The sequence below is a fragment of the Humulus lupulus genome, chromosome 5 (genome assembly GCF_963169125.1).
Source record: "Humulus lupulus chromosome 5, drHumLupu1.1, whole genome shotgun sequence".
Lineage (NCBI taxonomy): Eukaryota > Viridiplantae > Streptophyta > Magnoliopsida > Rosales > Cannabaceae > Humulus > Humulus lupulus.
In genome coordinates this window covers 2,441,202-2,453,954 of record NC_084797.1, presented here as the reverse complement: position 1 = coordinate 2,453,954, position 12,753 = coordinate 2,441,202, and positions in this window count along the sequence as shown.

Below are 12,753 nucleotides of genomic sequence, written 5' to 3'. Positions count from 1 at the left end.
TCCTTATATTAGTACATCTCTCAGTATTTTGACTGTATCACCCTATACAAACCTCGGATTTGCACGAAATTTTATAAATAGAACCCTAAGACATAGGGCTACAACTTTTGTGCCCATGACCCTCGCATATTCTTTAGTATTCGCTATCAAAATATTGCTCGAATCCATATTACAAAAATCAAAGATTTCTGAAAGGGGTACCCCTTTGGTGAATTGGAGATTTCACTAATTTCTCCGAAATGTATTACCCTCATGTTCAACTCGTTCGATATTTTTCCCCAAGAGATCTCATGGGTAAATGAATATATTGGAGTAGAAACGGAGCCTTAAGTCGACATTTCAAAAAAAATTCCCCTTTTCGATGGCAATTTTCGCAAGTTTTTTCCTTATATTAGTACATCTCTCAGTATTTTGACTGTATCACCCTATAAAAACCTAGGCTTTGTTCGAAATTTTATACATAGAACCCTAAGACATAGGGCTACAACTTTTGTGCCCATGACCCTCGCATATTCTTTAGTATTCGCTATCAAAACATTGCTCGAATCCATATTACAGAAATCGAAGATTTCTGAAAGGGGTACCCCTTTGGTGAATTGGAGATTTCACTAATTTCTCCGAAATGTATTACCCTCGTGTTCAACTCGTTCGATATTTTTCCCCAACAGATCTCATCGGTAAATGAATATATTGGATGAGAAACGGAGCCTTAAGTCGGCATTTCAAAAAAAATTCCCCTTTTCGATGGCAATTTTCGCAAGTTTTTTCCTTATATTAGTACATCTCTCAGTATTTTGACTGTATCACCCTATACAAACCTAGGATTTGCTCGAAATTTTATACATAGAACCCTAAGACATAGGGCTACAACTTTTGTGCCCATGACCCTCGCATATTCTTTAGTATTCACTATCAAAACATTGCTCGAATCCATATTACAGAAATCGAAGATTTCTGAAAGGGGTACCCCTTTGGTGAATTGGAGATTTCACTAATTTCTCCGAAATGTATTACCCTCGTGTTCAACTCGTTCGATATTTTTCCCCAACAGATCTCATCGGTAAATGAATATATTGGAGTAGAAACGGAGCCTTAAGTCGGCATTTCAAAAAAAATTCCCCTTTTCGATGGAAATTTTCGCAAGTTTTTTCCTTATATTAGTACATGTCTCAGTATTTTGACTGTATCACCCTATACACACCTCGGATTTGCTCAAAATTTTATACTAAGAACCCTAAGACATAGGGCTACAACTTTTGTGCCAATGACCCTCGCATATTATTTAGTATTCACTATCAAAACATTGCTCGAATCCATATTAGAGAAATCGAAGATTTCTGAAAGGGGTACCCCTTTGGTGAATTGGAGATTTCACTCATTTCTCCGAAATGTATTACCCTCGTGTTCAACTCGTTCGATATTTTTCCCCAAGAGATCTCATGGGTAAATGAATATATTGGAGTAGAAACGGAGCCTTAAGTCGACATTTCAAAAAAAATTCCCCTTTTCGATGGCAATTTTCGCAAGTTTTTTCCTTATATTAGTACATCTCTCAGTATTTTGACTGTATCACCCTATACAAACCTCGGATTTGCACGAAATTTTATAAATAGAACCCTAAGACATAGGGCTACAACTTTTGTGCCCATGACCCTCGCATATTCTTTAGTATTCGCTATCAAAATATTGCTCGAATCCATATTACAAAAATCAAAGATTTCTGAAAGGGGTACCCCTTTGGTGAATTGGAGATTTCACTAATTTCTCCGAAATGTATTACCCTCATGTTCAACTCGTTCGATATTTTTCCCCAAGAGATCTCATGGGTAAATGAATATATTGGAGTAGAAACGGAGCCTTAAGTCGACATTTCAAAAAAAATTCCCCTTTTCGATGGCAATTTTCGCAAGTTTTTTCCTTATATTAGTACATCTCTCAGTATTTTGACTGTATCACCCTATAAAAACCTAGGCTTTGTTCGAAATTTTATACATAGAACCCTAAGACATAGGGCTACAACTTTTGTGCCCATGACCCTCGCATATTCTTTAGTATTCGCTATCAAAACATTGCTCGAATCCATATTACAGAAATCGAAGATTTCTGAAAGGGGTACCCCTTTGGTGAATTGGAGATTTCACTAATTTCTCCGAAATGTATTACCCTCGTGTTCAACTCGTTCGATATTTTTCCCCAACAGATCTCATCGGTAAATGAATATATTGGATGAGAAACGGAGCCTTAAGTCGGCATTTCAAAAAAAATTCCCCTTTTCGATGGCAATTTTCGCAAGTTTTTTCCTTATATTAGTACATCTCTCAGTATTTTGACTGTATCACCCTATACAAACCTAGGATTTGCTCGAAATTTTATACATAGAACCCTAAGACATAGGGCTACAACTTTTGTGCCCATGACCCTCGCATATTCTTTAGTATTCACTATCAAAACATTGCTCGAATCCATATTACAGAAATCGAAGATTTCTGAAAGGGGTACCCCTTTGGTGAATTGGAGATTTCACTAATTTCTCCGAAATGTATTACCCTCGTGTTCAACTCGTTCGATATTTTTCCCCAACAGATCTCATCGGTAAATGAATATATTGGAGTAGAAACGGAGCCTTAAGTCGGCATTTCAAAAAAAATTCCCCTTTTCGATGGAAATTTTCGCAAGTTTTTTCCTTATATTAGTACATGTCTCAGTATTTTGACTGTATCACCCTATACACACCTCGGATTTGCTCAAAATTTTATACTAAGAACCCTAAGACATAGGGCTACAACTTTTGTGCCAATGACCCTCGCATATTATTTAGTATTCACTATCAAAACATTGCTCGAATCCATATTAGAGAAATCGAAGATTTCTGAAAGGGGTACCCCTTTGGTGAATTGGAGATTTCACTCATTTCTCCGAAATGTATTACCCTCGTGTTCAACTCGTTCGATATTTTTCCCCAAGAGATCTCATGGGTAAATGAATATATTGGAGTAGAAACGGAGCCTTAAGTCGACATTTCAAAAAAAATTCCCCTTTTCGATGGCAATTTTCGCAAGTTTTTTCCTTATATTAGTACATCTCTCAGTATTTTGACTGTATCACCCTATACAAACCTCGGATTTGCACGAAATTTTATAAATAGAACCCTAAGACATAGGGCTACAACTTTTGTGCCCATGAACCTCGCATATTCTTTAGTATTCGCTATCAAAATATTGCTCGAATCCATATTACAGAAATCAAAGATTTCTGAAAGGGGTACCCCTTTGGTGAATTGGAGATTTCACTAATTTCTCCGAAATGTATTACCCTCATGTTCAACTCGTTCGATATTTTTCCCCAAGAGATCTCATGGGTAAATGAATATATTGGAGTAGAAACGGAGCCTTAAGTCGACATTTCAAAAAAAATTCCCCTTTTCGATGGCAATTTTCGCAAGTTTTTTCCTTATATTAGTACATGTCTCAGTATTTTGACTGTATCACCCTATACACACCTCGGATTTGCTCAAAATTTTATACTAAGAACCCTAAGACATAGGGCTACAACTTTTGTGCCAATGACCCTCGCATATTATTTAGTATTCACTATCAAAACATTGCTCGAATCCATATTAGAGAAATCGAAGATTACTGAAAGGGGTACCCCTTTGGTGAATTGGAGATTTCACTAATTTCTCCGAAATATATTACCCTCGTGTTCAACTCGTTCGATATTTTTCCCCAACAGATCTCATCGGTAAATGAATATATTGGAGTAGAAACGGAGCCTTAAGTCGGCATTTAAAAAAAAATTCCCCTTTTCGATGGAAATTTTCGCAAGTTTTTTCCTTATATTAGTACATGTCTCAGTATTTTGACTGTATCACCCTATACACACCTCGGATTTGCTCAAAATTTTATACTAAGAACCCTAAGACATAGGGCTACAACTTTTGTGCCAATGACCCTCGCATATTATTTAGTATTCACTATCAAAACATTGCTCGAATCCATATTAGAGAAATCGATGATTTCTGAAAGGGGTACCCCTTTGGTGAATTGGAGATTTCACTCATTTCTCCGAAATGTATTACCCTCGTGTTCAACTCGTTCGATATTTTTCCCCAAGAGATCTCATGGGTAAATGAATATATTGGAGTAGAAACGGAGCATTAAGTCGACATTTCAAAAAAAATTCCCCATTTCGATGGCAATTTTCGCAAGTTTTTTCCTTATATTAGTACATCTCTCAGTATTTTGACTGTATCACCCTATACAAACCTAGGCTTTGCTCGAAATTTTATACATAGAACCCTAAGAAATAGGGCTACAACTTTTGTGCCCATGACCCTCGCATATTCTTTAGTATTCACTATCAAAACATTGCTCGAATCCATATTACAGAAATCGAAGATTTCTGAAAGGGGTACCCCTTTGGTGAATTGGAGATTTCACTAATTTCTCCGAAATGTATTACCCTCGTGTTCAACTCGTTCGATATATTTCCCCAACAGATCTCATCGGTAAATGAATATATTGGAGTAGAAACGGAGCCTTAAGTCGGCATTTCAAAAAAAATTCCCCTTTTCGATGGAAATTTTCGCAAGTTTTTTCCTTATATTAGTACATGTCTCAGTATTTTGACTGTATCACCCTATACACACCTCGGATTTGCTCAAAATTTTATACTAAGAACCCTAAGACATAGGGCTACAACTTTTATGCCAATGACCCTCGCATATTATTTAGTATTCACTATCAAAACATTGCTCGAATCCATATTAGAGAAATCGAAGATTTCTGAAAGGGGTACCCCTTTGGTGAATTGGAGATTTCACTCATTTCTCCGAAATGTATTACCCTCGTGTTCAACTCGTTCGATATTTTTCCCCAAGAGATCTCATGGGTAAATGAATATATTGGAGTAGAAACGGAGCCTTAAGTCGGCATTTAAAAAAAAATTCCTCTTTTCGATGGAAATTTTCGCAAGTATTTTCCTTATATTAGTACATGTCTCAGTATTTTGACTGTATCACCCTATACACACCTCAGATTTGCTCAAAATTTTATACTAAGAACCCTAAGACATAGGGCTACAACTTTTGTGCCAATGACCCTCGCATATTATTTTGTATTCACTATCAAAACATTGCTCGAATCCATATTAGAGAAATCGAAGATTTCTGAAAGGGGTACCCCTTTGGTGAATTGGAGATTTCACTCATTTCTCCGAAATGTATTACCCTCGTGTTCAACTCGTTCGATATTTTTCCCCAAGAGATCTCATGGGTAAATGAATATATTGGAGTAGAAACGGAGCATTAAGTCGACATTTCAAAAAAAATTCCCCTTTTCGATGGAAATTTTCGCAAGTTTTTTCCTTATATTAGTACATCTCTCAGTATTTTGACTGTATCACCCTATACAAACCTAGGCATTGCTCGAAATTTTATACATAGAACCCTAAGACATAGGGCTACAACTTTTGTGCCCATGACCCTCGCATATTCTTTAGTATTCACTATCAAAACATTGCTCGAATCCATATTACAGAAATCGAAGATTTCTGAAAGGGGTACCCCTTTGGTGAATTGGAGATTTCACTAATTTCTCCGAAATGTATTACCCTCGTGTTCAACTCGTTCGATATTTTTCCCCAACAGATCTCATCGGTAAATGAATATATTGGAGTAGAAACGGAGCCTTAAGTCGGCATTTCAAAAAAAATTCCCCTTTTCGATGGAAATTTTCGCAAGTTTTTTCCTTATATTAGTACATGTCTCAGTATTTTGACTGTATCACCCTATACACACCTCGGATTTGCTCAAAATTTTATACTAAGAACCCTAAGACATAGGGCTACAACTTTTGTGCCAATGACCCTCGCATATTATTTAGTATTCACTATCAAAACATTGCTCGAATCCATATTAGAGAAATCGAAGATTTCTGAAAGGGGTACCCCTTTGGTGAATTGGAGATTTCACTCATTTCTCCGAAATGTATTACCCTCGTGTTCAACTCGTTCGATATTTTTCCCCAAGAGATCTCATGGGTAAATGAATATATTGGAGTAGAAACGGAGCCTTAAGTCGACATTTCAAAAAAAATTCCCCTTTTCGATGGCAATTTTCGCAAGTTTTTTCCTTATATTAGTACATCTCTCAGTATTTTGACTGTATCACCCTATACAAACCTCGGATTTGCACGAAATTTTATAAATAGAACCCTAAGACATAGGGCTACAACTTTTGTGCCCATGAACCTCGCATATTCTTTAGTATTCGCTATCAAAATATTGCTCGAATCCATATTACAGAAATCAAAGATTTCTGAAAGGGGTACCCCTTTGGTGAATTGGAGATTTCACTAATTTCTCCGAAATGTATTACCCTCGTGTTCAACTCGTTCGATATTTTTCCCCAAGAGATCTCATGGGTAAATGAATATATTGGAGTAGAAACGGAGCCTTAAGTCGACATTTCAAAAAAAATTCCCCTTTTCGATGGCAATTTTCGCAAGTTTTTTCCTTATATTAGTACATGTCTCAGTATTTTGACTGTATCACCCTATACACACCTCGGATTTGCTCAAAATTTTATACTAAGAACCCTAAGACATAGGGCTACAACTTTTGTGCCAATGACCCTCGCATATTATTTAGTATTCACCATCAAAACATTGCTCGAATCCATATTAGAGAAATCGAAGATTACTGAAAGGGGTACCCCTTTGGTGAATTGGAGATTTCACTAATTTCTCCGAAATATATTACCCTCGTGTTCAACTCGTTCGATATTTTTCCCCAACAGATCTCATCGGTAAATGAATATATTGGAGTAGAAACGGAGCCTTAAGTCGGCATTTAAAAAAAAATTCCCCTTTTCGATGGAAATTTTCGCAAGTTTTTTCCTTATATTAGTACATGTCTCAGTATTTTGACTGTATCACCCTATACACACCTCGGATTTGCTCAAAATTTTATACTAAGAACCCTAAGACATAGGGCTACAACTTTTGTGCCAATGACCCTCGCATATTATTTAGTATTCACTATCAAAACATTGCTCGAATCCATATTAGAGAAATCGATGATTTCTAAAAGGGGTACCCCTTTGGTGAATTGGAGATTTCACTCATTTCTCCGAAATGTATTACCCTCGTGTTCAACTCGTTCGATATTTTTCCCCAAGAGATCTCATGGGTAAATGAATATATTGGAGTAGAAACGGAGCATTAAGTCGACATTTCAAAAAAAATTCCCCTTTTCGATGGCAATTTTCGCAAGTTTTTTCCTTATATTAGTACATCTCTCAGTATTTTGACTGTATCACCCTATACAAACCTAGGCTTTGCTCGAAATTTTATACATAGAACCCTAAGAAATAGGGCTACAACTTTTGTGCCCATGACCCTCGCATATTCTTTAGTATTCACTATCAAAACATTGCTCGAATCCATATTACAGAAATCGAAGATTTCTGAAAGGGGTACCCCTTTGGTGAATTGGAGATTTCACTAATTTCTCCGAAATGTATTACCCTCGTGTTCAACTCGTTCGATATATTTCCCCAACAGATCTCATCGGTAAATGAATATATTGGAGTAGAAACGGAGCCTTAAGTCGGCATTTCAAAAAAAATTCCCCTTTTCGATGGAAATTTTCGCAAGTTTTTTCCTTATATTAGTACATGTCTCAGTATTTTGACTGTATCACCCTATACACACCTCGGATTTGCTCAAAATTTTATACTAAGAACCCTAAGACATAGGGCTACAACTTTTATGCCAATGACCCTCGCATATTATTTAGTATTCACTATCAAAACATTGCTCGAATCCATATTAGAGAAATCGAAGATTTCTGAAAGGGGTACCCCTTTGGTGAATTGAAGATTTCACTCATTTCTCCGAAATGTATTACCCTCGTGTTCAACTCGTTCGATATTTTTCCCCAAGAGATCTCATGGGTAAATGAATATATTGGAGTAGAAACGGAGCCTTAAGTCGGCATTTAAAAAAAAATTCCTCTTTTCGATGGAAATTTTCGCAAGTTTTTTCCTTATATTAGTACATGTCTCAGTATTTTGACTGTATCACCCTATACACACCTCAGATTTGCTCAAAATTTTATACTAAGAACCCTAAGACATAGGGCTACAACTTTTGTGCCAATGACCCTCGCATATTATTTTGTATTCACTATCAAAACATTGCTCGAATCCATATTAGAGAAATCGAAGATTTCTGAAAGGGGTACCCCTTTGGTGAATTGGAGATTTCACTCATTTCTCCGAAATGTATTACCCTCGTGTTCAACTCGTTCGATATTTTTCCCCAAGAGATCTCATGGGTAAATGAATATATTGGAGTAGAAACGGAGCATTAAGTCGACATTTCAAAAAAAATTCCCCTTTTCGATGGCAATTTTCGCAAGTTTTTTCCTTATATTAGTACATCTCTCAGTATTTTGACTGTATCACCCTATACAAACCTAGGCTTTGCTCGAAATTTTATACATAGAACCCTAAGACATAGGGCTACAACTTTTGTGCCCATGACCCTCGCATATTCTTTAGTATTCACTATCAAAACATTGCTCGAATCCATATTACAGAAATCGAAAATTTCTGAAAGGGGTACCCCTTTGGTGAATTGGAGATTTCACTAATTTCTCCGAAATGTATTACCCTCGTGTTCAACTCGTTCGATATATTTCCCCAACAGATCTCATCGGTAAATGAATATATTGGAGTAGAAACAGAGCCTTAAGTCGACATTTCAAAAAAAATTCCCCTTTTCGATGGCAATTTTCGCAAGTTTTTTCCTTATATTAGTACATCTCTCAGTATTTTGACTGTATCACCCTATACAAACCTAGGCTTTGCTCGAAATTTTATACATAGAACCCTAAGACATAGGGCTACAACTTTTGTGCCCATGACCCTCGCATATTGTTTAGTATTCGCTATCAAAACATTGCTCGAATCCATATTACAGAAATCGAAGATTTCTGAAAGGGGTACCCCTTTGGTGAATTGGAGATGTCACTAATTTCTCCGAAATGTATTACCCTCGTGTTCAACTCGTTCGATATTTTTCCCCAACAGATCTCATCGGTAAATGAATATATTGGAGTAGAAACGGAGCCTTAAGTCGGCATTTCAAAAAAAATTCCCCTTTTCGATGGCAATTTTCGCAAGTTTTTTCCTTATATTAGTACATGTCTCAGTATTTTGACTATATCACCCTATACACACCTCGGATATGCTCAAAATTTTATACTAAGAACCCTAAGACATAGGGCTACAACTTTTGTGCCAATGACCCTCGCATATTATTTAGTATTCACTATCAAAACATTGCTCGAATCCATATTAGAGAAATCGATGATTTCTGAAAGGGGTACCCCTTTGGTGAATTGGAGATTTCACTCATTTCTCCGAAATGTATTACCCTCGTTTTCAACTCGTTCGATATTTTTCCCCAACAGATCTCATCGGTAAATGAATATATTGGAGTAGAAACGGAGCATTAAGTCGACATTTCAAAAAAAATTCCCCTTTTCGATGGCAATTTTCGCAAGTTTTTTCCTTATATTAGTACATCTCTCAGTATTTTGACTGTATCACCCTATACAAACCTAGGCTTTGCTCGAAATTTTATACATAGAACCCTAAGACATAGGGCTACAACTTTTGTGCCCATGACCCTCGCATATTCTTTAGTATTCACTATCAAAACATTGCTCGAATCCATATTACAGAAATCGAAAATTTCTGAAAGGGGTACCCCTTTGGTGAATTGGAGATTTCACTAATTTCTCCGAAATGTATTACCCTCGTGTTCAACTCGTTCGATATATTTCCCCAACAGATCTCATCGGTAAATGAATATATTGGAGTAGAAACGGAGCCTTAAGTCGACATTTCAAAAAAAATTCCCCTTTTCGATGGCAATTTTCGCAAGTTTTTTCCTTATATTAGTACATCTCTCAGTATTTTGACTGTATCACCCTATACAAACCTAGGCTTTGCTCGAAATTTTATACATAGAACCCTAAGACATAGGGCTACAACTTTTGTGCCCATGACCCTCGCATATTGTTTAGTATTCGCTATCAAAACATTGCTCGAATCCATATTACAGAAATCGAAGATTTCTGAAAGGGGTACCCCTTTGGTGAATTGGAGATGTCACTAATTTCTCCGAAATGTATTACCCTCGTGTTCAACTCGTTCGATATTTTTCCCCAACAGATCTCATCGGTAAATGAATATATTGGAGTAGAAACGGAGCCTTAAGTCGGCATTTCAAAAAAAATTCCCCTTTTCGATGGCAATTTTCTTAAGTTTTTTCCTTATATTAGTACATGTCTCAGTATTTTGACTATATCACCCTATACACACCTCGGATATGCTCAAAATTTTATACTAAGAACCCTAAGACATAGGGCTACAACTTTTGTGCCAATGACCCTCGCATATTATTTAGTATTCACTATCAAAACATTGCTCGAATCCATATTAGAGAAATCGATGATTTCTGAAAGGGGTACCCCTTTGGTGAATTGGAGATTTCACTCATTTCTCCGAAATGTATTACCCTCGTTTTCAACTCGTTCGATATTTTTCCCCAACAGATCTCATCGGTAAATGAATATATTGGAGTAGAAACGGAGCCTTAAGTCGGCATTTCAAAAAAAATTCCCCTTTTCGATGGCAATTTTCGCAAGTTTTTTCCTTATATTAGTACATCTCTCAGTATTTTGACTGTATCACCCTATACAAACCTAGGCTTTGCTCGAAATTTTATACATAGAACCCTAAGACATAGGGCTACAACTTTTGTGCCCATGACCCTCGCATATTGTTTAGTATTCACTATCAAAACATTGCTCGAATCCATATTACAGAAATCGAAGATTTCTGAAAGGGGTACCCCTTTGGTGAATTGGAGATTTCACTAATTTCTCCGAAATGTATTACCCTCGTGTTCAACTCGTTCGATATTTTTACCCAACAGATCTCATCGGTAAATGAATATATTGGAGTAGAAACGGAGCCTTAAGTCGGCATTTCAAAAAAAATTCCCCTTTTCGATGGCAATTTTCGCAAGTTTTTCCCTTATATTAGTACATCTCTCAGTATTTTGACTGTATCACCCTATACAAACCTCGGATTTGCACGAAATTTTATACATAGAACCCTAAGACATAGGGCTACAACTTTTGTGCCCATGACCCTCGCATATTCTTTAGTATTCGCTATCAACACATTGCTCGAATCCATATTACAGAAATCGAAGATTTCTGAAAGGGGTACCCCTTTGGTGAATTGGAGATTTCACTAATTTCTCCGAAATGTATTACCCTCGTGTTCAACTCGTTCGATATTTTTCCCCAACAGATCTCATCGGTAAATGAATATATTGGAGTAGAAACGGAGCCTTAAGTCGGCATTTCAAAAAAAATTCCCCTTTTCGATGGCAATTTTCGCAAGTTTTTTCCTTATATTAGTACATCTCTCAGTATTTTGACTGTATCACCCTATACAAACCTAGGATTTGTTCGAAATTTTATACATAGAACCCTAAGACATAGGGCTACAACTTTTGTTCCCATGACCCTCGCATATTCTTTAGTATTCACTATCAAAACATTGCTCGAATCCATATTAGAGAAATCGAAGATTACTGAAAGGGGTACCCCTTTGGTGAATTGGAGATTTCACTCATTTCTCCGAAATGTATTACCCTCGTTTTCAACTCGTTCGATATTTTTCCCCAAGAGATCTCATGGGTAAATGAATATATTGGAGTAGAAACAGAGCCTTAAGTCGACATTTCAAAAATAATTCCCCTTTTCGATGGCAATTTTCGCAAGTTTTTTCCTTATATTAGTACATCTCTCAGTATTTTGACTGTATCACCCTATACAAACCTAGGCTTTGCTCGAAATTTTATACATAGAACCCTAAGACATAGGGCTACAACTTTTGTGCCCATGACCCTCGCATATTGTTTAGTATTCACTATCAAAACATTGCTCGAATCCATATTACAGAAATCGAAGATTTCTGAAAGGGGTACCCCTTTGGTGAATTGGAGATTTCACTAATTTCTCCGAAATGTATTACCCTCATGTTCAACTCGTTCGATATTTTTCCCCAAGAGATCTCATGGGTAAATGAATATATTGGAGTAGAAACGGAGCCTTAAGTCGACATTTCAAAAAAAATTCCCCTTTTCGATGGCAATTTTCGCAAGTTTTTTCCTTATATTAGTACATCTCTCAGTATTTTGACTGTATCACCCTATACAAACCTAGGCTTTGCTCGAAATTTTATACATAGAACCCTAAGACATAGGGCTACAACTTTTGTGCCCATGACCCTCGCATATTGTTTAGTATTCACTATCAAAACATTGCTCGAATCCATATTACAGAAATCGAAGATTTCTTAAAGGGGTACCCCTTTGGTGAATTGGAGATTTCACTAATTTCTCCGAAATGTATTACCCTCGTGTTCAACTCGTTCGATATTTTTACCCAACAGATCTCATCGGTAAATGAATATATTGGAGTAGAAACGGAGCCTTAAGTCGGCATTTAAAAAAAAATTCCCCTTTTCGATGGCAATTTTCGCAAGTTTTTCCCTTATATTAGTACATCTCTCAGTATTTTGACTGTATCACCCTATACAAACCTCGGATTTGCACGAAATTTTATACATAGAACCCTAAGACATAGGGCTACAACTTTTGTGCC